General features: G+C 39.9%; 1 protein-coding gene across 1 annotated transcript in view; it reads right to left on the reverse strand.

Annotated features, from left to right (window-relative positions):
- SLC1A1 (solute carrier family 1 (neuronal/epithelial high affinity glutamate transporter, system Xag), member 1) overlaps positions 1-25,342 on the reverse strand; it is a 75,151-nt gene that overhangs the window by 40,426 nt on the left and 9,383 nt on the right.

The raw sequence follows: 25,342 nt of genomic DNA on the forward strand, positions 1-25,342 counted from the left end.
TTTCTGATCCTGAGTACCTTGGACATTAAGGTGTATAATTATGTGAGTGTAGGGAAATGTTTAGTATCAAGAAACATTATACATTCTCTGAAAGCTTGCCTTGTAAGATGTCAATATGAACTCCAACGCTTGTGACGACTCTGACAACTGAAAATCACAAATTTTAAATATTTCTTCTTTATCCTCTTCCAAATGGTTCTAATAATATCTAATTGCCCTATGCCACCACATCCCCATGTACCCTCACTCCCTTCTATTTATGAAGAAAGAAGATGGGTTGGGGTGACACTCACACATCTTTTTCCTCTGATGGATATGCTAACCAGAAAGAAAATGACTAGAGGGAAGGAAGGTTCAAGAAAGATATCACTAGATATGCTAATTCACAAATTCAAAGAATTAGTTTGTGAAAAATTAGAATTATTTGGGTATAGCTAGGAATGCTAGGGCAAATATGCAAAGACGTGAATTATAATCAATACTAGAGTTTTCTTTCTTTTTTTTTTTTTTTTTTTTTTTTTGTCTTTTTGCCACTTCTTGGGCACTCCTGCGGCATATTGAGGTTCCCAAGCTAGGGGTCCATTTGGAGCTATAGCCACCGGCCTACGCCAGAGCCACAGAAACGCAGGATCCGAGTCGCATCTGTGACCTACACCACAGCTCATGGCAACACCGGATCCTTAACCCACTGAGCAAGGGCAGGGATCAAACCCGCAACCTCATGGTTCCTAGTCGGATTCATTAACACTGCGCCATGACAGGAACTCCAATACGAGTTTTCATTTAAATTCCAGTATATTTCTCATGCTTACTAGTAGAACAAAGAGGTGAACCCCACAAGATAACACTTGTGTAGTAAACTTATTTTTAGTGTACCTATATTTTCTTACATATTCCACCTTTGCTTTGATCTTTTTATTTTGTGCATACATTACTGAATATACTTGTGATCAGCCATTTTAAGTGATTTCTTGGTTTTTTTTTTTGTCTTTTTGCCTTTTCTAGGGCTGCTCCCATGGCATATGGAGGTTCCCAGGCTAGGAGTTGAATCGGAGCTGTAGCCACTGGCCTACGCCAGAGCCACAGCAACGCGGGATCCTAGCCGCGTCTGCAACGTACACCACAGCTCACTGCAATGCCGGATCCTCAACACACTGAGCAAGGCCAGGGATCAAACCCGCAACCCCATGGTTCCTAGTCGATCCGTTAACCACAGAGCCACGACGGGAACTCCCATTTTATTTCTGAAACAAGTATATACACATAAACATTTATCAAATTGTAGCTAAAACAAAAAAACAAAAAAATCCTCTCTATTACTGCAGAGCACAGGGAACTCTACTTAACACTCTGTAATAACCTATATGGGAAAAGAATCTGAAAAAGTATGAATATATGTATATGTATAACTGAATTATTTTGTTGTACATCTGAAACTAACATGGTAAATCAACTATACTCCAAAATAAAATAAAAATTAAATTAAAAACTCTCTATTATCAATCCTATTTGGTACATATTTCAAAACCCAGTGTGAGAAACTCCTGAATGGTTACGAACACCAAGGATTCAAAATATTGTTAAGAGAATTTAAAAAGCATGTTGTGCTCACTTCCTACTTAAATTGCCTATGTTCAGCTGTTCTTTATGAAACATAACTACATTGTGCTGTAAGGATACTCTGTAATGGTCAATGCTTTAAATAAAAAAACAAAAAAACCAAACAGACATTCTCATACTATTTAGGTTGCTTCAAGTAAATTTTTGGCTTGTATGTTAAAGAAAGCTCTGTATGTGAAAATAAAGGAGATGTGTCTGTGCTTAAGAACTAGCCACAAAAGTACTGTTGAGTAGCAAAAGAATCCATGTGCTCCCATCTCAGGGTTAGTATTAGTATCGATTAACTGTGCCTCTAATCATCTCCACTCCAAATGAATGCAGGGTGGTTATAAAGAAATATACTTGTTATTTTTCAGCCTTTAGCCAGATATGGGTTTTTTATGGGAGAGATAAAAGAGCCACCATGAGGAGTCCTTTGAAAGCAATCAAAGGTGACAAGCACCATGAATAGGTCACTGTATTTAGTTATGAAAGCTTTCTGTCAAGCTGCTCTTGAAATTGAATATCACAAATTACACCCTGATATTTCTTTCTTTTTTTTACTGAAAAGAAGAAAATAAATACCAACCAAGACCTGAAACCAGTAGGGAGATTAACCCTGGGCCAGAGATGTCATTTCAGGACCCTCAAGAACAAAAAGTATCTGGTGAATGACTTCAGCCAGGAATTACACTTGTGAATGGGTGTGCTTTATCTTGGTCTCAAACACATTTGGAAAAATGAGATGGAGGATAAGAAAAAAAAAATCACTGACATATTTGCCAAGTTCCAAATTGAAGTCAGGATTTCACAGAGCACAGTCCTTTCCTACCCTTTTCCAGAGCCAGAATCTTTGACTGGATTAAGGAGCATAGAGAGGTCTCTATACTAAAGGCAGCTGGGAATAAATTCCACCTGGGGATGCATGGGTCAGATGCATGTGGTAGGGCCACTCCCAGAACCAGGGAAGATGAAGATCAAGAACCTCTGAATGGTACAGAGGCCTTCAGCAGGCCAACAAGTAAGCCCAAAGGTAAAATTGCTACCTAGACCTCTGTAGACCCCTTAAATACCAGAAACTCATTCTTGGGCTGCTTTCCCCTACATAGGGTACAGGTGGGCACTGAGATGGCTTGGGAAGAATATGGTGTTAGAAGAGCAGGCTCGACTTCTGGGTATACCACTTACAAGGTGCATAACTTGGGCATGACTTTAACTTCTCCTGTTGTCAAGTGGTAGAACTGGATGTGGGGCAAAAGTGTTGAACTAGACCCCTTCAAAGTTTCCTTCTATGGCCCAGGATGCTATCTATGATCATCTCTTGAGCCCTGGTGTCCTCAACTTTAAAATGGAATCATAAAACCAGCTCATTAGTTCCTGAAGAGCTGACTATCCTTTCTCCAGTTTGTATTTTTTTTTTAATTTTATAAGCTCTGTCTTTTTATTTTTATTTTTTTATTTTTAGGGCCGTACCACGTCACATGAGGGTTCCCAGGCTAGAGGTCTAATCAGAGGTATAGCTGCCGGCCCACGCCACAGCCATAGCAACATCAGATTGGAACCGTGTCTGCAACCTACACCACAGCTCACGGCAATGCCAGATCCTTAACCCACTGAGTGAAGTCAGGGATTGAGCCCGAAACCTCATGGTTCCTAGTTGGATTCGCTTCTACTTCGCCACGATGGGAACTCCTCTCCAGTTTTTATTTGAAATGTTAAGTACACTGGTAAAACAGAGAAGGGAGGAACTAGGGAGGAAAACAATTAAGACCTCAGCTAGGGATTTCTTCTTCAAGGTCAAAAACTTAAGCTTAAAAGAGAAGATATACAGAATGTCATCTCTTTATGCCCATTTTGTTTCAAAAAACAATTGCCAGTCTAGTGGCCCTATTTTCAAGGTAATGGGGTGATTTTTTTTTCCTGGAAAATTTATAAAAAATTATTCTTCATGAAATATTTCTGGAAATCAAAATAAAATTAGAAAGTCATATATAATTTAATTATACCAACCTATCCATTCCTTTCTCCTCACCACTTTGCAGGTCCAACCCAGTCTTTGTTTTTATGCATGTGTGTTTTTTATAGTTATAAAAATCAATCCAGGGATAGTAGCTGAATTGCATTTGATTCAGATTTATGAAAGCAGCATTGTTCCTGTTTTAGGATATTTGCATAAAAGAGATAAATCTTCTGTGGTTTTTAATCAAAGCCCCAGAATAGTTCTCTGCTACAGAGATTGAGTCAGTCTTGATTAAATAAGAATTATTGGCAAAGAAAAACATTTTTAATTACCACTGAAATAGTTACCTAGTCATGCCATCATGCCATGCACTATTTTAAGCACTAGATTAAGCCCCTCAGGAGCTAATCTAAGATGAATGTTGATACCCAGAAAATGAAAAGTATGGAATAAAAAAGTTATTAACAAACTACTATGTGCATACATTAAATGGATGGGAGGATGGTTTCTCTACCCTATCCTATTCCTTCCACTGAGTATGTACACTTGTCTCTTTTACTCATCTTTTGTCTTTGGAGCTGAATACTTCATCAATGCAAGTTCTTTACTTGAACTTTGGCTCAAAAACAGATGCCCCTGTGTCTGTAAAGCTTTTATGTTTAAGCCCTTAAAAATACATTTATTGCACAAGCAGTATTACAACGGCTCTACTGAAACTTAAAATTCACACAATTTCATTAACTCAAATATACGCAAAGTGAAATTTAAAAAAATTTTCATTTACTACTGTGGTTAGTCATAATACAATGGTTAAGAGTCACACTGAGTACAAACTATATACCAGGCTATGCTAAACACTTCAAATGAGTATCTCTTGCATGCTACCTCTTGTAATTCTTAGTGGCTATATGGGATTTTGAAATCAATAAAACACCAATCTGGGTGTTGCTGTGCAGGTGTTTTGTAAATGTGGTTAACATCTGCAAATAGTTGACTTTAAGCAAAGGATATTATTCCTGATAATTTAGGTGGCCTCATCCAATCAGCTTAAGGCCTTAAGAGCAAAAAGTGCAGGGTTTCTTGAAGAACAAAGAATTCTGCCTGCCAGCCTGCCCTGTAGATTTAAGACTTGCCAGCTTCCACCATCACCAATTCTTTAAAATAAATCTCATGTTGATACATATATTCTGTTTCTCTAAAGAATCTTGACTGATAAATAGTGGCACCTGTGTCTGGATTCTTTCACTTAGCATAATGTTTTCAAAGTTCATCCATGCTATAGCATGTAAGTGCTTTTGTTTTGTTTTTGGTATTTCTCAATTAATATTATATCAGAGGCATTTCCTCATGTTACACATCTTCATCTTTTTAAAATGCTGGATAATACTACTTTGGATGGACATATTTCTTGACCATCACCCAATGCTTAAACATTTCATTCTTGACAATTTTGTTGAATGTTACCGACTTTTCCTAACAACCAAAGGGTATAAAATATGATGAAAGGCTTGAGTTACTACCATTTTCAGGTTAAAGGAAAGAAAGCACATTAAACACATTCTTTGTAGTATCTAAACTCAAGGAAAATAAAAAGCAAATGAATATTTATTAATTTCAACTATATTCCAGTACTGCATTGAGTCCTAGAAGATTTGAGGGGGGGGCTTTAAAAATTTTGTTATTATTGCAATAATAAATATTTTCTGTCATGGATGGATCTGTCCACTATTAATAGGAAATGTGGTTTACAACTGTTTTGTCAATAGCCATGACTGCTTGCACTGAGTCATCCATCCCTTTTTGCCTACCACCTACAAGTAAGAATTAAGTCTGACTCAGGAAGAAAGTTGATTTTGGTGAGGATCTAACAGGTTTCTGCATATGTCTCTATCCATTAAAGCATACGATGTTTATCTGTGTTTGAAAATTTGACTTAAATGGTATTGATGTGGATGTAACCTGCCTTTTATTTTTGAAATCTTTTCTTTATGTCTTAGAGATTTATTCTTATTAATAGAGGTGATCAATTTTAAGTGCTGTTCAGTATTTCATACCACATTTTCTACTGTGTTTCTGTTTTCTATATCATTAAATGCTGCACTTATCTAATGATTTATTTACTTATCAATGTTTACCCTACTCTTTTTCTAACTTTTTGAGTTGACTGCTTAGTACATTAGCTTGGTTTTTTTCAATATATGCATTTAAAAGTATGCATTTGCTTCTAAATTCTGTGCTTGAGTCCTATAAATTATTATATAGTATTTTAATTGTTGTTTTCTTTGTGTAATTTCCTTATGTGATTTGTAATTTTTGACTACAGATTTGTCTTTTGGGGAGGGGGCTGGCTTCCTGTGTTGTGAAATTGTCCCTATAGGATAACTGTTCCTCTTGAGGATTCAGGAATTTCATGGCCACTAGAAAAGTCAGTCTTCCTATTAGTTTTTCAGTTTAGGAAGAAAACATTCTGTGGCATTATAAATTTAGATCACACACCCAGGTAAGTATATGTCTGGGTTTTAATTTTCTCATAGGTGCTTCTCTTCCTCCTTTTCTTTTTTTTTTTTTTTTTCTATTTCTTCCGGCCGCTCCTGCGGCATATGGAGGTTCCTAGGCTAGGGGTCGAATTGGAGCTGTAGCCACCGGCCTATGCCAGAGCCACAGCAACACGGGATCCGAGCCGGTCTGCAACCTACACCACAGCTCACGGCAACGCCGGATCCTTAACCCACTGGGCAAGGGCAGGGACCAAACCCGCAACCTCATGGTTCCTAGTCGGATTCATTAACCACTGCGCCATGATGGGAACTCCTCTTCCTCCTTATTCTTAGTCATGGGCAGAAGGCAGCTTTCTTGAGGTTTCCATGGGTCACTAGGTAGAATTTTTCCAGTTTTCTTTCCAAGGAAAGGGCCAAATTTTGAGGTTCCAGGCTTTATGCAGAGGTCTGATTCTAGCTTCTTCTGTGCTAGGAGCCAAGATCATGCTCTTTTCCCCAAATGGATATTAAAACTTCATCTCCCATCATTAAGACCTATAATTGGGTTTAGACCTTAGTATCAGCGTTTGTTTATACTTTCAGCTGTGTGTTCCCTTGTACTTCTGGTACATGGGGATTTCCTATATTTCATTTGGGTTTGGGTATCCGCTAATTTGGAGAAGGTATCATATTTCCATGTGTTTGAGATGGTGGGATTCACCCATATTAGCTCAACCACCATATTACAAGATGTTACAGCACCATCAATTATTTATTCCTTACCCTTTCCAATACATCCTTTGTAAGGTGGATTAAGGGAGTCAGTGGAGATTACAGTTGAAAGTCCCATCATATGTAGGGATGATCTTGCTATATTAAAGACTTGTTATATTAAAACACTTATAGCTCTTCCAAGTACTCCTATGTAATATCATGGGAACAATTAACCAACAATCATTTACAGACCATCTAATTCCTGCAGCATATTGGCCAATGGGGAAAGAGAGATAAAAGTAATCCATCATCAGGGGGCCTTTACTCCACATGATGAAATAAGGCATATTAGGTCATGTGGGGCATTTTGAGGGAAGAAAGTAATTCAGCACCAGCTCTTTAGGAGGTGGGCTCTGCATTCAGACTGTGTTCAAATCCTGGCCTCACCATTAGCTGTGTTACCTTGGACAAAATACTTATCCTGATGCCTGTGCCTCTATTTCCTCATCTGTAACAATGGACATAATAAAATAACAACCTCAGAGTCACTGGGAGGTTTAAAAATGAGGCCATACATAAAGTGCTCAGAATAAGCAGTACCTGACTCATATACTAAGTACTCAATAAATGTTAACTATTATTATAGGCTATACACGCTTCGCAGGTTTTTCTCATGAAATCCTCCAAACAGCAGTAGCTCTTAAAGGTGAGTCATGGTCATAGAGTTCAAAAGCAGTGGAGTCAGGAGTTGAGGGAAGAGACTGATGTAAAATATTTTCAGTGTGACTAAGTTGATAGTTATTCCCTTAGACTACTGTGTTTACTTTGGTAGAGGAATATTTCTTTTACCCTATAAATAAAAAAAAAATTTCAGAATTAACATAATGACATATAAAGGACCCATGAAATGCACTAAATATAATGTTCGTTCATTTCTTTAACACTTAAATCAATGAAATAAAAGTCGCAGGATCTTGGTGGCACCACAAGAAAAGGCATTAAACTTCTTTTGGTGTCTTCTGAAATAATTTTTGTTGTGATCAATAACCTAATTAATATATTAGATTTACATACAGTTGCAAATATTTACTGTCTAAGGGATGTCAGGTCCAGCAGTGTGAGTAAAGATATAAGAATGGACAGTATAAGAGCCCCCCCAAGAAGTTCCCAGTCTAATGAGGGCCAATCACAGATGCAGCTCAGCAGAGCTGGAGTCCAGGCAGAGTGAGGACTAACAATGCAAGGTGGGGGTAGGAGCTGTGGGAAGACAGGGAGGTGGGAGAGAAGGAAGGAGAATGATGAGGAATGCTCAAGAATACACACAAATAGAGAACAATTTCAGGATTGCTATGGACATGTTTACAAGCCTGAGAGTATTTCAGGGAAATGCTACTTGTTTTCCTTCACTCAGCAACAAAAGAAAGTTGTAGCCAGTACTAGGATGGCATCAATATAGCATCAGGCCAACCCATGGAGGCTGTGAAAAGAAAGAGGAAGCCTGTTCAGACACACAGACCAAGTAACCACATGAAGTGAGCAGCAACAGGGAGAATGTGACATGAATTCCTGCTTCTTAAACTACAATGTGCATATGATTGCCTTGGGATTTTGTTAAAAGGCAGATTCAGTCAGCAGGACCACCTTTTGAATAGCAAAGAGGTAAGTGAGCCTGGTAAGGGCATCCATCCATAGGACCCTGCAGTAATGGAGACACCCACCTGTACAGAGCAGCCCAGCGCAGTGAGAACAGCTCAGACAACACATGAGCAAGTGGAGCTGCTCCCCTGTAAAGGCCCTGAACACACAATTGCTCTTGCCATCTCCTGGGCTCTCACTTAGCCACTTTCTTCAACCTCGGAGGAAAAATGAGACTTCAGGCAGCAGTTACAAAACTTCCTACCAAGCTGCTGCAACGATGGTTGCTGGTGGGGATGGCGGGTCATCTGCCCCAGAATTTTCCTTTAAGAACAAAAGACAAACAGCCCAATTCTGAAGCAGAAGCAACGTGTCCATCCCACCATGGATAAAAACGTCATAAACCCTAAACTTTCTGCCCCCTTATGCATCCTCACCTCCAGGACACCTTCCATTTTGAGAGATGGGACGACAGCTTCCCTCAAACCAGTGAGAGGATTAATGGATGACCTCAACTGCAAAACCTGCAGAGAACAAAGTGCTTCCTGCCCACCCCAACATCCATTTCAGTGTAAGTTCGGGTGATCTTCCAAATATTAATAGGTAAAAAAGAGGTAAGGCTGGGAGTTCCCTAGTGGTCTGGTAGTTAGGACTTGACACTTTCACCATTGCAGCCCATGTTCAATCCCTGATCTGGGGACTGAGGTCCACATCAAGCCTCTGTACACGCAGCCAAAAAAAGAAAAAGAGGTAGGACCTGGTAGAGGCCATTGAGTTTCATGATATGGCAACAAGACATAAATTTTCTTGAAAACTTTTGCTTTGTAATTGACTCAAGAAAGGCAGATGTGCAAATGATATATCTGATAAGGATCTAGTACAGAACATATAAAAAGCTCTTATAACTCAACAATAAAATGGTGACCCAATTTTTAAAAAAGGATTTGAATAGACACTTCTCCAAAGAAAATATACAAATGAACAATAAACACATGAAAAGATGTTTAATATCATTAGTTATTAGGGAGCTGTACATTAAACCATAAAGAGATACTACTTCACACTCATTAGAACAGTTATCAAAAATAAACAGAAAATAATACATGTTGGTGAAGGTGGGGAGAAATTTGAACCTTCCCATATTGTATGTACGAAAAATGGTATAGCCTCCAAGAAAAATTATTTGGCTTTTCCTCAAAACGTTAAATATAGTGTTACCATATGACCCAGGAATTTTTCTCCTAGGGATATACTCAAGGGAATTGAAAATATATCTTTACATAGAACTTGTACATGAAACATTCATAGCAACGTTATCATAATACCCCAAAGAGACACAAGAACTTATACATGAAACATTCATAGCAACATTATTCATAATACCACAACGTGAAAAACAACATTAATTATTGGATAAACAAAAGGTGGTATATTCATAGAATGGAACATTATTCAGCTACAAAAAAGAATAAGTACTATACATGCTACAGCATGGATGAACCTTGAAACTTTATGCTCAGCAAAAGAATCCAGACCCAAAAGGTTACATATTTATGAGTCCATTCACGCATGAAATGTTCAGAATAAGCACATTCAGAGAGACAGAAAGTAGATTAGTAGCTGCCACAGGATGGGGTGAGAGGTAGGACTGACTGCTAATAGGTATGGGGTTTCTCTTGTGGGTGTCATTAGAAATGTTCTGAAATTAGACAGTGGGAATGGTTGTACAACACAGTGAATATACTAAAAACACCAAATTGTAAAACTTAAGATGGTACATTTTATGTTATGTGGATTATAGCTCAATTAGAAAATTAGAGAGCATACACATACTCTCAGACTAAATTGATTTAAAAAAACAGAAAAAGAGAAAGGCAGGCAATATTAAATGTTCTTCATTTCTATTTTGATTGATTGACAATTTGATGGCTTTTTCGTGGGGTGGGAGAGAAGATAAAAACATCGGGAGACTTCTTTTTTTCCTTTTAATTATCATACTAACAGCACAAAGATTGCCAAAAATGTGACATTTTGTTCAAGTTTCCACTTAGTATGATATGTATATATGTATCAGATCTGAAGGCCTTACCATCTGGAAATTCCAATTTGAAACCCAAGTGAAGCCAGACACACTTATTAACAGCTTAGAAAGAAGATGATCAATTTAAAGAAAAGTTGTGATTACAGACTGTAGTTCATAACCCACAAAGGAGATGTTTCAGAGCTTATTTTTAATTACTGGGTATAAAAATCAATCAAAACAACCAACAGAAAGCTAGGATTATTCTGAGAATAATACACCTGAAAATCCCTATAGGAAAAGAAAAATCAAATAACCTAGAAAAAAGTCAGGTGTCATTAATTAAGGAATTGCATCCTTGTAGCATGCAACCAGTTTGCTAAGATCTGTGGATTATGCACCTGTAGTCCTAGGTGAAGACAGAAGTCATGTCAGAAATGTTTATGTGTCATCTAGACCTGGAGCTGCGTCTGCTCCAAATGTTACGAGCTGATGATCTTGGGTGAGATACTTAACCCCATTAAGATGCAGTATCTTCATCAAAGAGTCAGAACAACAATAGCTATATCACCTGGTTCCTGAGTACTAAGTGGAATAATGAATGTAAGTGATTTGGCCCTGCCCCAGCAGGAAGGTTCAGTAAGAGTTAGCTATGACTGAATAACAGCAGCCAAATTAGAGAGAATAGAGCTTTCAGAATTAACCTAGACACTCACTCCAGTTTAAGTGAAAACCAGCATATAATGGAAAGAGGAGTCAGGAATCCAGATTTTAATTTAATTTCTACCACATACGTAGCTGTCAATAATGCCTTTGATTCCGGATGTTTCACTGAAATTCTTGAAGTATTTATTTCAACAAAGGTACCTCAGAAATGTTGAGACCAAATGAGAAAATGTACATAGGAAGCACTTTGATCTCAATCAATGTCATGTATTATTCTCATTTCACAGTGTTTTATCTTTTTATTATGTTTGTTCCTATATCCTTGAAGACTATTCAAATTATAGAGCTATTAATGTTGGAAAGGAAGGAGGCCTAAAGATACACTCTCAGTGGAGGGTTGAACAGAAACTTCTTATTTAGAGCAGGCAGAAGCTCAAGTTTCATATTTTCAGCTTGGCTCTTGTCTATCTTCAAACTAATAAACACTTATACAAACACCTGTCTTAGATTCCTAAAGCAGACAAAATAGGAAGAATGTGACCTAAGTCACATACAACTGGGCCCAAACTCTGCTCACCATTTATTTCCTAGCTCTGGGATGGATGGTAAACAATTGCCTCTTTGTGCCTTGGTTTTGTCATTAGTCAAGGAATGATATCTGACTTAGAAACATGGGGTAAGGATTAAATGTGATAAAGCTTGAAATGAGAGGTTTTCTTTTTCTTTCTCCCTTCAAAGAGGTGCTTCAGCCTTTCTCCTTGGGGAGCAGAGAGATCCGTGTTGAAAGGTGACTGTGGAATCAGAGGGATCTGACATTTTTTACTCTTCCTTGTTGGACAGAATGGGATTGATGGCTCCTCCATCTGAAAGAAGCCACAGGTATTGCACCATAGGTGGTTGGTGTTGTAAAGAAGCCTGAGGCCTCTATCACCAAAGATTCTAAACAAATGAAAGAGGTCTGCAGATGGACAGCACAAAGACATTTATAAAACATATGTAATAGAAGAATAACCTGAATTTCACCATTCTGGGAAACAACAGAAACTTGGGTTATCTGCTCTAAGATTAAAAAAGGAACTACTCCCTTCTTAAATATAGAGTTTAAATAGATTTTAATGATTTCTTACAGTTGAGTTCAAAGACTGTAAATTTCCAAGGATAGGAGTCAGGGCAGAAGTGCTAAAACCAGGCCTGTGGGGTCTGTGGTGGTCTGACAACTCCAGCCAAGCATTGTTACATGGAAGTGAGGGTCCAGATGGCTTCATCTTCTAATTTTTTTTTTTTTTAAACAGAGAAACTAGGAATCTGGGTCATTGTGTGAAATCACTCAATTTTTAAATGTTAACAAAAGCTTAAGATTGTTAAACCCTGTTAGATCACACCAAATACCTCTGCAAGCCAACTGCCTCTTGAGAGGAACTTCATCATTCATTCTGGTGTTCCCACTGAAGACATATAGGAAACAGGATAAAAGATGAGAGGGAAGCTACTGTGTTCAGAGGAAAGCTAACTCTTACACAAACCACAGGCACAGAGGCCAAAGAGAGGATGCTGCCCTGCCATCAAGAATGTATGTCTAGTAAGCAGGACAGGGACACACAATGATGACAGCCAGAAGAGCTTGCTAGTCTACAGAGGAGGCTACCTCAAAGTTTGTAGGTGTTCAAGGCTTTCCTGAAATTTCCATTAGGCTGGAGCAAGAAAGGAAGAGGTTCAGGTGCACCTTTGATATAAGAACAGGAATCCAACAGGCAGGTATTGTTAAGGAAGAAGGAAAGCAGAGAAACACCCAAAGACAGAAAGGTCAGAAGAAACTAACACTGTCAGCTGCCTCTACCCTAAGCATTTTTATGGTTATCTAATATAACAAGCCTTCACTCTACAGATGAAATAATACAACTGTCCCTGCATTACTTTCATCATGGGAGAGTGGTTCCAGGAGGCCCCCCAGTTACCAACTTATAAGGATACTAAAGTCCCTTATATAAAAGGGTGTAGTACAATGAATACAAACAAGAAAGGTTAGGGAACTTGCCTACAGTCATGTGGCCAATCTCAAGACCAGGTCTGTCTGACCCCAAAGCATAGCTCTTTCCATGAAGAGGTTATATAAGAATGTGTTTGGTCAAGGGGTGGATTAGAGAACTAAAATGAGAAACCTAAGATGGGGGAATTCTGTTCTGGCTCAGTGGTAACAAACCCAACTAGTATCTATGGGGACTTGGGTTTGATCCCTGGTCTCACTCAGTGGGTTAAGGATCCAGCATTGCCATGAGTTGTGGTATAGGTTGAAGATGCAGCTGGGATCTGGTATTGCTGTGGCTGTGGTGTAGGCCTGCAGCTACAACTCTGATTTGACCCCTAGCCTGGGAACTTCCATATGCTATGGGTGTGGCCCTAAGGAAAAAAAAAAAAAAAGAAAGAAAGAGAGAAACCTAAGTTGGGGCATATCATGAGAGCCTATATTGCTAGGGAGGAGAATTTATCCTTCTCTGACCCTTAGGCTCTTCCTATAAACCAAGTCATCATGAGGATTAAACAAGATAAACCATGTGTTAAACTATAAAGTAATATATCAAGCTATTAGTAAGATATTGAGTAGCCCTTGGACATGTTTGCTTAAGGTGGGCCTAGACTGGAGATAAAGCCAGCTGAGGTTTGCAGGGGTTGAGATTTGTAGGATGCATTACAATAGGGAGTTAAGAGCAGTTTAGGGGGCTGCTATGAGGAAGGAAAGTGAGGACTGGAAGATGGAAAAGGAGCTTCATCAGGAGCAGAACAGACAGAAGGCTGCAGGAGAATGAGAATCCCAGATCCATAATGTGGGTCAGGGAAAGGTTTGTGAAATGGAGAGGGTGGCTCATTTCAGAGCCTGGGTGAGAGGGAGTATGACTCAGTTTATTAATTCATCTGTTTCCCAAGAGAGGAGGAGATCAAGTGAAGCCTCTCTGACTCTTCCATGTCACTGTGTGAGCCCTGTCTTTGCTCAAACTAAACCTACCAGAACCAAGCTAAATCTGTCAGGAACCAGTTGATGTGTGGTGTATTTAACTGTCCAAATGTCCAGGCTGTTCAGGGGAGGTGCATACTGGTATCTTTTGGAGGGATGCCTGTGGTGAAGGGCTCAGCTCTGAAGTTAGACACATCTGATTTGGACCTGGATCTTTGACAGAATCATAGGTTACCTCATTTTTCATCATGGCAAAAGAGGAACCAGCTGTCCTACTACAGTGTAGCTCTCTCTCTAAAAGGATCTGGAATTTAAGGCTAGTTACAGGGACATGGCTTGAATTCGGAAAAACATTTTCAGGCGGTTGAAAAGAAGTGACTTTCCTAACAACTTGCTCAAGTACTCCTTTAGTTCAGGGAAAATACCTGACTGGGAGGAGGTGGAGGATCTAATTCCCCCATACTGGAAAGGTACAGGACAGAAGCAATCAGAATGCTGTGTTCCTTGCATGCACTGCCTGGCCTTGCAGAGAAAGCTGGAGATTCTGACAGTAGCAGCCTGGTGGGAGAGGGGAAGAGGATGCTTGATATGGGTCCAAGAGTCCATTGTGGCTGGAAAGGCAACTTTTTCCAAGAGGATGCTGGGATCCAGAGAAAGCATTCTCAGACTGTAAAATCCTAAGGGTAAAACCAGATGGATATTTGGAGGAACCCAGCCAGGCTGCATAAGCTCTTTACCTCTGGACATTCCCTTTCACACTAATGTTGGTGTGGAATTTTTATTGTGACCTCTTCATGGGCTGCACACTCTCCCAGGGTGATCCTCTATCTCCTGCCGCATTATGTCTCCCAAGTGCCAGGCCTTCAAGGAATCTCTACCTCAACATGGGACCCAACATGGTAAAAATAAACTTATCTTTCCTTCTACCAGAAGACTTAGGACTTTTCCTCCTGGGTTACCTGGTGGTTTTAAAATAGGTCTACAAATTATTTGACACTCGTCTCATCAGAAGATGGAGTCTCAGGTCCCTTCCCTTAAACCTGGGTAGGCCTTTGTGATGGCCTTGGTAAAGAGAGGCTATGTGGAGTCTGAAGCTAGGGTAGAAAGGGGTGGCTTCCGGTGGTTTCTCTTCCTGGGACAGTCACTGGGAAACCCTGAGGGACCATGTAAAAAGCCCAGCTACCTTGAAGCTGCCCTGCTAAAGAGACCATATGGGAGAATGAGAGAGCAAATGAGTGAGTTAGAGAGAGAGATATGGAGAAGGGAGAGAGAGAGGGAGAGAGAGATCAGTTAGCTGTTTGAGTCTTCCAGGCAGTAGAGAATTGAGTCACAGCCCTTTAGCTGATTCCAGCTCAGCCACCAATTCCCTGCAATCACAAAAAAGATCCCTCAAGTGAGAACTGCCTAGCTGAGCTCAATTCTCAGAACCATGAGGGATAACACATATAATTTTTTTGGGGGGGTGGGCTGCACCCAAGGGATATGGAAGTTCCCAGTCTAGGGGTCGAATCCGAGCTGCAGCTGCCAGCCTATGCCACAGCCACAGCAATGACAGATCTGAGCCGCATCTGCGGCCACAGCTCATGGCAATGCGGATCCTTAACCCACTGTGCAAGGCCAGGGATCAAACCCATGTCCTCATGGATACTAGTCGGGTTCATTACTGCTGAGCCACAATGGAAACTCCCCAATTGTTATTTTAATCTTCTTAGGAGTGACTAGTTAGTTATATAGAAATAGATAACTGAAAGTGTTTCTAACCTCCCTAAATTGTGTTTTTACTGCAGGCGTTTTTTGAGGGCTGTGTGGACTATGATTGGGTACATAATTAACCCTGACCTTCACGACCACTCTGAGGTAACTTCATTTTCACGTGGGTGACAGGCATAAGGAAGTGAAGTAGCTTGCCCAAGGTCCATGGGAAGTGACAGAGCTGAGATACTGAAGCAGTCTGGGTCTAAAGTGGTACCTATACTTTGAGGACATTCTAGATAACTTCGCATCCCATCCCAGGCCCACAATGAACAGCTACCGAGATCTGCTGATTCTTCTGGCTAAACAGCTCCCAAGTCAGTCTCTTTCCCTCCATCCTCACTGACACCACTTTGGATTAGGTCAGACTCATTTCTCACTTCCTCACACTCTCCCTGCTTCTGGTTTTGTCTCTTCCAATTCATCCTCCAAACCAGAGCCAGAATGATCTTTCCAAGATGCAAGTATGGCTGAGTCACTCTCCTGCTTAAACACTTCCAATGGTTTCCCATAACAGGGTGGCATCCAAGCCCCTTGGTCCAGCCCAGTTCTCAGCCCCACCCCCATTTCAATTCTCCCCAGTGCCCAGGTCTCTGGGCCTGTGCACATCACTCTCTCAGCTTTCCGATTTCACTTGTTTACCGTTTCAGCAACTTTAAACTCAGCAGAGGAGGGTTTGGAAAGCCTTCTCAACCTCCCTCATGACCCATGTGACATGTGTGTCCAGGTAACCAGGCAGGCCTTGGCTAGCCCTGCAGATATGGAGTTAAGAAATTCCTTTATCTTCCATGCCCCAAAGTACCAAAAACAATTAGATCAGATATCCTCCATGGGAATTAGGACAGCTTCAGGCCACCAGAGGCTACACTCTTCACAGGAATGAGAACATACCAGAAAGAAGGAATTCCTCACACCATTAAACACCTCTTGAAACACTAGATCGTCTATAGCAGGCAGATTCTTAAGGTGTGTGTATGTTAAGTGTATTTATCATAGAGTAAAATTGACTTTTAGTGTATAGTCCCATGATTTTTAACATGTGTTAAAATTCTTACAAAATTAGGATATAAATACAGAACAGTTCCATCACCCCCAAAGAACCCGCTCATGCTCTACCTTTATATAGTGATACACACACACACACCTCCTGCCCCTAAAATCTGGCAGCTTCTAATTTGTTCCTCATCACTCTTTTTTTTTTCTTTTTTCTTTTTGAGAATGCCTTGTAGAGAGTCATCATCTCTGTAGCCTTTTAATATAGGCTACTTTCATGAGTATAACACTTTCGAGAGGGAGTTCCAATCATGGCACAGCAGAAAGGAATCCGACTAGTAACCATGAGGTTGCGGGTTCAATTCCTGGCCTCGCACAGTGGGTTAAGGATCTGGCGTTGCCATGAGCTGTGGTGTAGGTCGCAGATGTGGCTCAGATCCCACATTGCTGTGGCTCTGGCGTAGGCCAGCGGCTGCAGCTCCGATTAGACCCCTAGCCTGGGGAAAAAAATCCAAAAAACACTTTTGAGATCATGAAGTTTTGTGCATACCAATAATACGTTCCTTTTTCTTGCTGAATGGATCACATTTTATAGGTGGACAGTATTATTTTTTCATTCACTGAAGGATGTCTGGGTTGCTTCCTGTTTGGGGTAATTATGAATAGAGCTGCTATAAACATTTGTGTACAAGTTTTGGTGTGAACATAAGTTTTTCTCTTTCTAGGGTATACACCTAGGAGGGGGACTCCTAGGTCATATGGTAAGTATCTATTTAACTTGTAAGAAACTGCTAAACTGTTTTTCAGAGTGGCCATACCATTTTACACTCCCACCAACAATGTTTAAGAGGTTCAGTTGCTCAGCATCTTCATCAGCACTTGTTTTAATTTACATTTCCCTAATGGCTAATAGTGATGAACATCTTTTTATATGTTTACTTAACAGGCTCTTTGGTGAAGTGTCTGTTTTTAAAGTTGGATTATTTGTTTTCCTACTGTTGAGCTTTGAAAATTTGAAATTCTTTATATGTTCTGGATACAAGCTCAGATATGTTGGATATGTGATCTGCAATTATTTTTTTCCTAGACTGAGACTGTTCGGTCTCTTTTCCTCTACCCACTTTATTGAAATATAACTGAGCATTTAAAAATGCATATATTTTAGGTATACAATTTATGATTTGTTGTGTTCATTCTCTTAACAGAAGACAAAGGTTATTTTTTTTAATAAAGTCTAATTTATCAATTTTTTACTTTTATGAATTGCATTTTGTTGTACTGTCTAAGAATTCTTTGCCTAACTGTAGGTCACAAAGATTCTGAAAATTCTGTATTTTACTCTTCTTTAAGAACTATGATCCATTTTGAGTTAATTTTGTATAAAACATGATGTTTAGGTAAAGGTTCTTCTTTTTTTTGCATAGAATGTCCAGTTATTCCAATACCATTTTCTAAAAAGACTATTCTTTCTCCTTTGAGTAGCTTTCGGATCTTTGTCAAAAATCAATTGGGCATATTTGTGTGGGTCCGTTTTTGGAATGTCTATTCTATTTTATTGATCTACATGTCTATCCCTTCACCAATACTACAATGTCTTATTTATTGCTTTAGAGCAGTATGATTCTTCAAACTTTCTTCCTCTTTTTCAAAGCTGTTTTAGGTTATTCCTTCGCCTTTCCACATAAAGTTTAGAATCACCTTGTCTGATATATCTACAAAAAATACTTCTGGGATTTTGACCAGAATTGCATCAAATCTATAAGCCAATTTGAGAAGAACTGACATCATCATTATGATGTATCTTCCTATCTATGAACAGGTACATTTGTTTACTTAAGTGTGCAATTTCTTTCACCAGTGTTCTGTGATTTTCAATTATAGGTCCTATTCATACATTTTGTTAGATATATACCCAATCTTTTACTTTTTGGAGATATTGTAAATAACATTTCAACATATCCATTTCTTGTTTTGCATTGTTAGCGTATAGAAATAACAAATGCTTTTTTAAAATATTAATCTTGTAACTTGGACCCTTGCTAAATCACTGACTAGTTTTAGGAGTTATTCTGTAGATTCACTGGGATTTCCTATGTAGAACATCATGCCATCTGTACATAGGTTAAGTTTTATTTCTCTCCAGTCTGTTTCTCTTTCTTGCTGTATTGCACTGTCTTAGGCTTCCAGTGAGATACTGAATAGTAGTGGTAAAAGTGGACATCCTTGTGTTACTCCTCATTTTAAGGGGAAAGTATTCAGACTTTCATCACTAAATATGATACTAGCAGTACATTGGTTTGGGGGAAGTTTTTTTTTCTTGTTTTTTAGAATTTTTAAGAGTTTAAAGCAAAAATTCAGTTGTGGTCCTTGCTTAATCTTCTTTCCCCTCTCTCAGATTTAAGTAATTTCTATCTAAACTTAATTATTTTCAAAATACATGGCTATTATCTAAATAACTTCAAGTGTTTCTGTAATGTTATGAATACAATAAAACTTAGCTATGAGTATATACTGAGTACATTCGGGAAAGAGCTCAGGAGCATGAGAAAAGGCAAACATGTGGTGTAACTGCCACTCAATATTCATTGTCCCTCCTGTTAATAACATACCTCCCAACTCTCAAGCTGTTACAGGTGGAGCTAGTTCAGAAGTTGGGGGAAGAATGTGGGAAGAAAGAGTGACCTATTAGACAATCATGTTCCCTTAGTTCCAAGATTTATTATGGAATGGTCATATGACCCAATTAGGACTGAGTGAAATTCAGGCGAAAGCCCCAAAGTCTTGCTGGAATTGATAGAAACGTTCTCTTTTCTGCTGGGTGTGAAGCAGGGAAATGGAAACCTTCAGCTGTGCTGGCAGCTACCTTGCCGTCAATGGGCGTGTCTTACCTGAGAGTGAAAACAACACAAAAGTGCATAGACTCTATGTAAAGAGAGAGAAGGACAGGATCATATTCTTTGATCCCCCGAAACCAGTTACTATTTCTGAGCTCTTACATTATCTAAGCCATAAATTCTAGGCCTCACTCCCCTACCTTTCTGGCTTAAGCCTGTTCAACCTAGATTTTCTGTCAGTTCCAATTAGAAGAGTACTAAATTAGAAGCGAGAGAAGGTGTCATTGATATTCTGGGTACCTCCTCCAGCAACCACATTTGCTCTCCTTGCGTAGAAGAAGGGCTGCCTTTGTGATGGCAATGTCTTCTAGTCATGAAGGCCAAGGGGAGGGGCCTGTGGGATAGGGCAAGATAGGAGGATGGTCATGCTGGATCATGGTTAACAGGTTGTAGAAGTCATTATACCACTTACTTCTCATAATGCCCGTTATTCACAGAGGCCATTATTTAGCAGAGGCCATCATTCATACACTCTGTATCTTTTCAACACTCTTTTTGATAATAGTGTCCCAAGAAATCCTGTTAGCATGGCACTCAATGCCATAAGGCTCTGTGCTCCTTATTCTCCCTTGGCCCTTTAGATTTACCTCTTGTCCTTCTTTGCCCTGCTTTGTGTCCTGGGAGACTGATCTTTACCAACTGTATAATCCAGGGGTCCCTGCCCTCTGGCTTTAGCTGGGTTCAGCCAAGGAGAGGCACTATCTATGGATCTTAAGACAAAAAAGAGAGAGGAGTCAGAGTATTTGTTTTCCTCACTCCTTTCCTCTTCCCCCATGGTTCTAGTGGTGGCTGTGTTCCTCTGTGGCCATATAGGGCCTGTCATGCAGCTGTTCTGGCACAGCCCCAGCCCCCACTGGACTATAGTAATAACACTGTTTCCCCTTCCCTTGCAAAATCAGGCATAGGGAGCTAATATTAGCCTGGGTGCCTCACCATCTCTTGTGGGTTCCTTTAACCCCACCTAACTCTCCCTGTAAGCAGCCCCTTGATTACATTCTGTTCAGTTAAACACTTGTGAGTGACTGATTTATCTGTTTCCTGCCAGGTCCCTAATCCTCATCATTGTTGATCTTAAAGCCAGTCACAATAAGCTCCTTGTTCTTTCTTAAAGATGCTTCTTGCTTTTGTACCCTTGTTGCCATAGATCCCCTTCCAAGAAAAACCTATGTCACTATCTTTACCTAATAAACTGATACTCTTCCTTCAAAACATAAAGTGTCACCTCCTCCAGAAAGCCTTTCCCAGGGTCTCTCCACAGGTGGGATGAGTTTCTTATCTGGGCCCTGCTGAGCTTCATCCGCATCTATTGTCCCCTCTAAGAGACCTCTGTCTCAAATTCTTGAGGCATAAGCATTGTATGTTCACTTCTGAACCCAGCAATGGCCAGGCACTGAGAACCTGACATGCCATAGCTGTCTGATCAATACTTGTCGCACTGAACTGAACCAGGAATGCATTATAATTTAATGCCTAAGACGAGGAAGCAACTGCATTTTCTACTCTTTATTCATTAAACCTGATTACAAAGGCAGGAGAAAAGAGCTGAGAGAGGGTGCAGAGTGTGAAAACTAAGCCACAGGAATGTGGGTACAAATTCTGCCACACTGCCCCAGGGCCATCAAACCCAGAGAATCATCATAAATATGGCCCCTCCAGTAACTGACAATGGCTATAGTAATGAACCCATGAAAAGTTAGGTGCCTGGTTCCTACACCTCAGGACTTCTCCCAGGTTTCTGGGGCCCCTGATGTTCAAGAGTCCCTTACGTTCAAGTGAGGATAAGGTTGATTGTAGGACCAGCACACAAGAATCCAGTTTACAGCAAGCATTCCACTGTCTTAGAGGCCCAGCCTATGAACCTTTCAATCTGGGAAGAACGAGATTCTCTTCTCCTAAAGGTGGGTCAGTCCCACATAAGTGTGTTTGGGTTATTTTCTGAGATACATATCTATGACTTGACTTATGGCTTCTAAAACCTCTAATTTTTTTCCTGTGGTCGACTTTATTTTACTTTTTTTTTTTTCTTTTCAGTTTAAAATGGTTCATATCTGCTAATCTCATGGGTGATTCTGCTCTTGGCTTAGATTATACATTCCTGTGAAAGTTCTTCATCTACCTTGTGGTGATACTCCACTATCTCCTTGGTACCTGGGCAAATGTTTGGCCCCCAAGTTCCCAAAGGAATAAGAAGTCTCCTCACTTAGATTTATAGAGTTTGGAGTGGCCCTAGAATCCTTTGCTTGAAGGACACGCCTTTTCCTCGGGTTTAACGCCAGATTATCTGGGAACACTACTTCTTTACAATAACCAGTTTTACAACTCCCATAAACACCTTCTTGGTTCATTACACAATCTCAGGAAGGCTTCTTTCCATGTGTGAAAGAAATCTGACCATCTACCCCATAGCGGGTTTTAGTCAGGAGCAATTTGAGAGCAGGGAAACAGAAGAGAGAGCAGGGAAAAAGAAGGCAGCCAGTCATCCTGGATTTTCTAGACCTGTTACAAGCCTGGGATTCCCAGCTTGATGAACCCTGCACCCAGAGTGCTAAGTCTAAGTAACTGGGACTCCCCGACTTTCTTAGCCATTCCTTACCTCTGCTTCAAAAACTTGTGTCACCTGTCTATTCTCACCTTGGACCTGCTTGCCAACTGTTTTTTTCCCCTCTCTTCTAAATTCTGTGGAGCCATAATGCCCACCTCTCCTTCCCCACTCCCAGAAGGGCCACAGAAATATTTACTTCTATCTTCAAATGAGTTAAGATGTATTGGAAGAATTTTATATTTCTCAAATTAAGATGAAAATAGTCCTCATTGTTGAAAGTATGGGTTAGGAATCTTTGTCTCTGAATACCTCAGATGCTTCCCTTAATCCTCACTAGAAGAAAAAAGGCAAAAACAGGCCAGTTTGTTTTATTATTTTTGAAAGGAAAGAACATTCATGTATAAAATATCAAACATGTCATAAAGCCACAAAACGGGCCCAGATGCCTTTTCACAGGGGATGAGAGTAGAGCCCCAGAAAACACACAAAGATAACTAGCGTCTTCAAGGAATAACCTGGTAACCAGGACTCAAATTTTACTATTCGCATGGCCTTTTTTTTTTTTTTTCTTCTGGGACACAAAAGCAAACATTTTTAAGAGACTTTATAGTTTTATAAAGTACCTCCACAGGTATAAGCTCATTTGATAGCAACAATGGATTAGATTTAAGGTCTAGAGATGAGTATAAATGCATAAGATGACTGCCAGAGACCGGAAAAACAAACAAACAAACAAAAAAACAAAAAAACCCCAAAACCACGGCAACTACAATCTTTTCACAGCAATACTATAGGATTTTTTTTAACATTGCAACCTTGGAATATTTTATGTTTGTATCTTTAGCCTCCTTCTATACTGCCCTCATGAACAGATGTACCAGGGCATGAGGGGAGGCTGTAAAACAGGAGAAAGACACAGTACTAAGCAAAAAGTCACAGCTTGCAAACCCCACTTAAGGCCATCTACCAACCCTTTCCCCTAGAACACAGAGCCCTGAGCAGGATTCACCAAGCCTATAAAAGCCCAGCACTGAGGAACACCTCAGGCAACTTTAGGATCTTGATCTTGGATTTGATAAATCTAGTCTTCCATGTTTACTCACTTCAGGTTAAAAAAGCAGCCAAACCTTACCTAATCCTCTCCACTTTAACAACAGTAGACGTAAATAAACATTTATTGTTTTTTTCAAAATAAACAAGCCAATTAGAGGTTATTGGAAAACACATATTCAATGCAGGTGGCAAAATCAGTTACAGAGGGAACTGGGCATGTTTCCCAGGGTCTGTGGGTTCTGAACTCGCAATGAGATCTCAACCTCTGTCACTCTGTGGATCTCAGAATCTCCCCCCTGTGATGAAATTTGAGGAAATTATCCAGGTGTAAGAAAGAAATCAATGAAGAGGAAGCAGAAATGGAGCAAACTTGTTATGTCTCCTGGTTGACAATTAACTTTTGCTAATAAAAAAGTAAAAACCCATCTTCAGACTCTTTAACAATCAAGTTTAGTGTTTATCCAAGCAGTTAAAACTCAAGGTCTACTGAAACAGGCAGCATAGACAGGCTAATTAATTTCTTATCCTAGAAATAATCTTCAGACAGGGGCAGAAATGGGCAGAATGTGAACAGAGACATGAACAGATAAGGGGAGGGGAAAAAAACCCTAGAAATAAATTCATTAAAAATAGGAATTGGCGTTCCTGCTGTGGCTCAGTGGTTAATGAGCCCGACTAGTATCCATGAGGTTGTGGGTTTGATCCCTGGCCTTGCTCAGTGGGTTAAGGATCCAGTGCTGCCGTGAGTTGTGGTGTAGGTCGCAGACGTGGCTTGGAGCCCAAGTTGCTGTTGCAGCAGCTGTGGTTGTAGGCCAGTAGCTACAGCTCTGATTCGACCCCTAGCCTGAAAACTTCCATATGCTGCAGGTGCAGCCCTAAAAAGAAAAAAAAAAAAAAAAAAAGAAAGAAAAAAGACGTAGGAATTTTTTTTTTCCGTTTCCACTGAGCCACAATGGGAACTTTAGACACAGGAATTGCTAAATACCACATTCATAAAGACTTTACCAGCCAAGGGTGATTTAGCTCCACACCGTGGCCCAGCTTTGGGAAGCCAGATGGATCTTCCAGCCTCACAAATTCTGTCCAGTTTCAGTACTGTATTGAACTATTAGTCCAGAGAATTCTCTGGAGATCAGGCTGGTTCTGGTATCTGCTTCCTGACAAGGTCAGGTCTTCTTAGGGTAGAGAGATGCTCACCAGTCTGAGACCTTCAGAGCCATGCTGAGCTCACACTAAAATGGCCTCGGATCTGCTAGTGACCAAGTGAGCTCTTCTTCTGAAACCCCAAACTAGTAATAAAGTATATTTCAGATGACTTGGGCTTGGATAAGAGTTCCCAGATTCTTCACTCAAAAACCCATACAAGTGAGTGGGTAATTAGGGGATCGATGAAATCAAGGCTCATCAAGGATTGACCTCTTCTCAATTGGAGAAGATTTTGCAATCAGTTAAAAATACTTGGGGGCATCTCCTATGAAGCACAGACAGTGCTAGATGCTACAAGTATGACAGACCCATGTAAGACAGCATTTTTTTTTTAATCCCCAGGACACTGAGATAAGAAAGAGAAGCTGTAAAAACATAACAATATATATATTAAAAAGTTCCATATAATTCTGAAATTGGACATAAGATAAAGAGCTCTGTACTCATATCATTATCTCTACCTGGTTTTGTCATCTTTCCAATCTTCAAGCCCAGAAATCCTACCACACCTGCTCAAGGCCATTCCTGGCCTCCTCCAATTCCCACTTCCACCTCTTTCTCTATTTCCCCCCTTCTTTGAAGGCCCAAGACACATTCTAGCTTTCTTGCAGCATTTACCACACTTAGGCTCCTGTTAGTGACTTCTGTGTACATATTGCCTCTGACAGACTAAGATAAAACACAGACTTCAACTCTGCATATCTTGGCAGTAACATTGACACTTGTTCAATTTAAATTGATTGCTAAATGAATAGATTTTCCAAACAATGGACAATGTTTTTCATCTTACATGCCAGTTCCCTATGATTAACAGTGGTTGCCTGGAGGATAGTTCTGGGGATTCAGAGGCTGTAACAATGCTCTGAGGTAAAGAGTACTTT

This window comes from Sus scrofa, chromosome 1, assembly GCF_000003025.6.
Source record: "Sus scrofa isolate TJ Tabasco breed Duroc chromosome 1, Sscrofa11.1, whole genome shotgun sequence".
Taxonomy (NCBI): Eukaryota; Metazoa; Chordata; class Mammalia; order Artiodactyla; family Suidae; genus Sus; species Sus scrofa.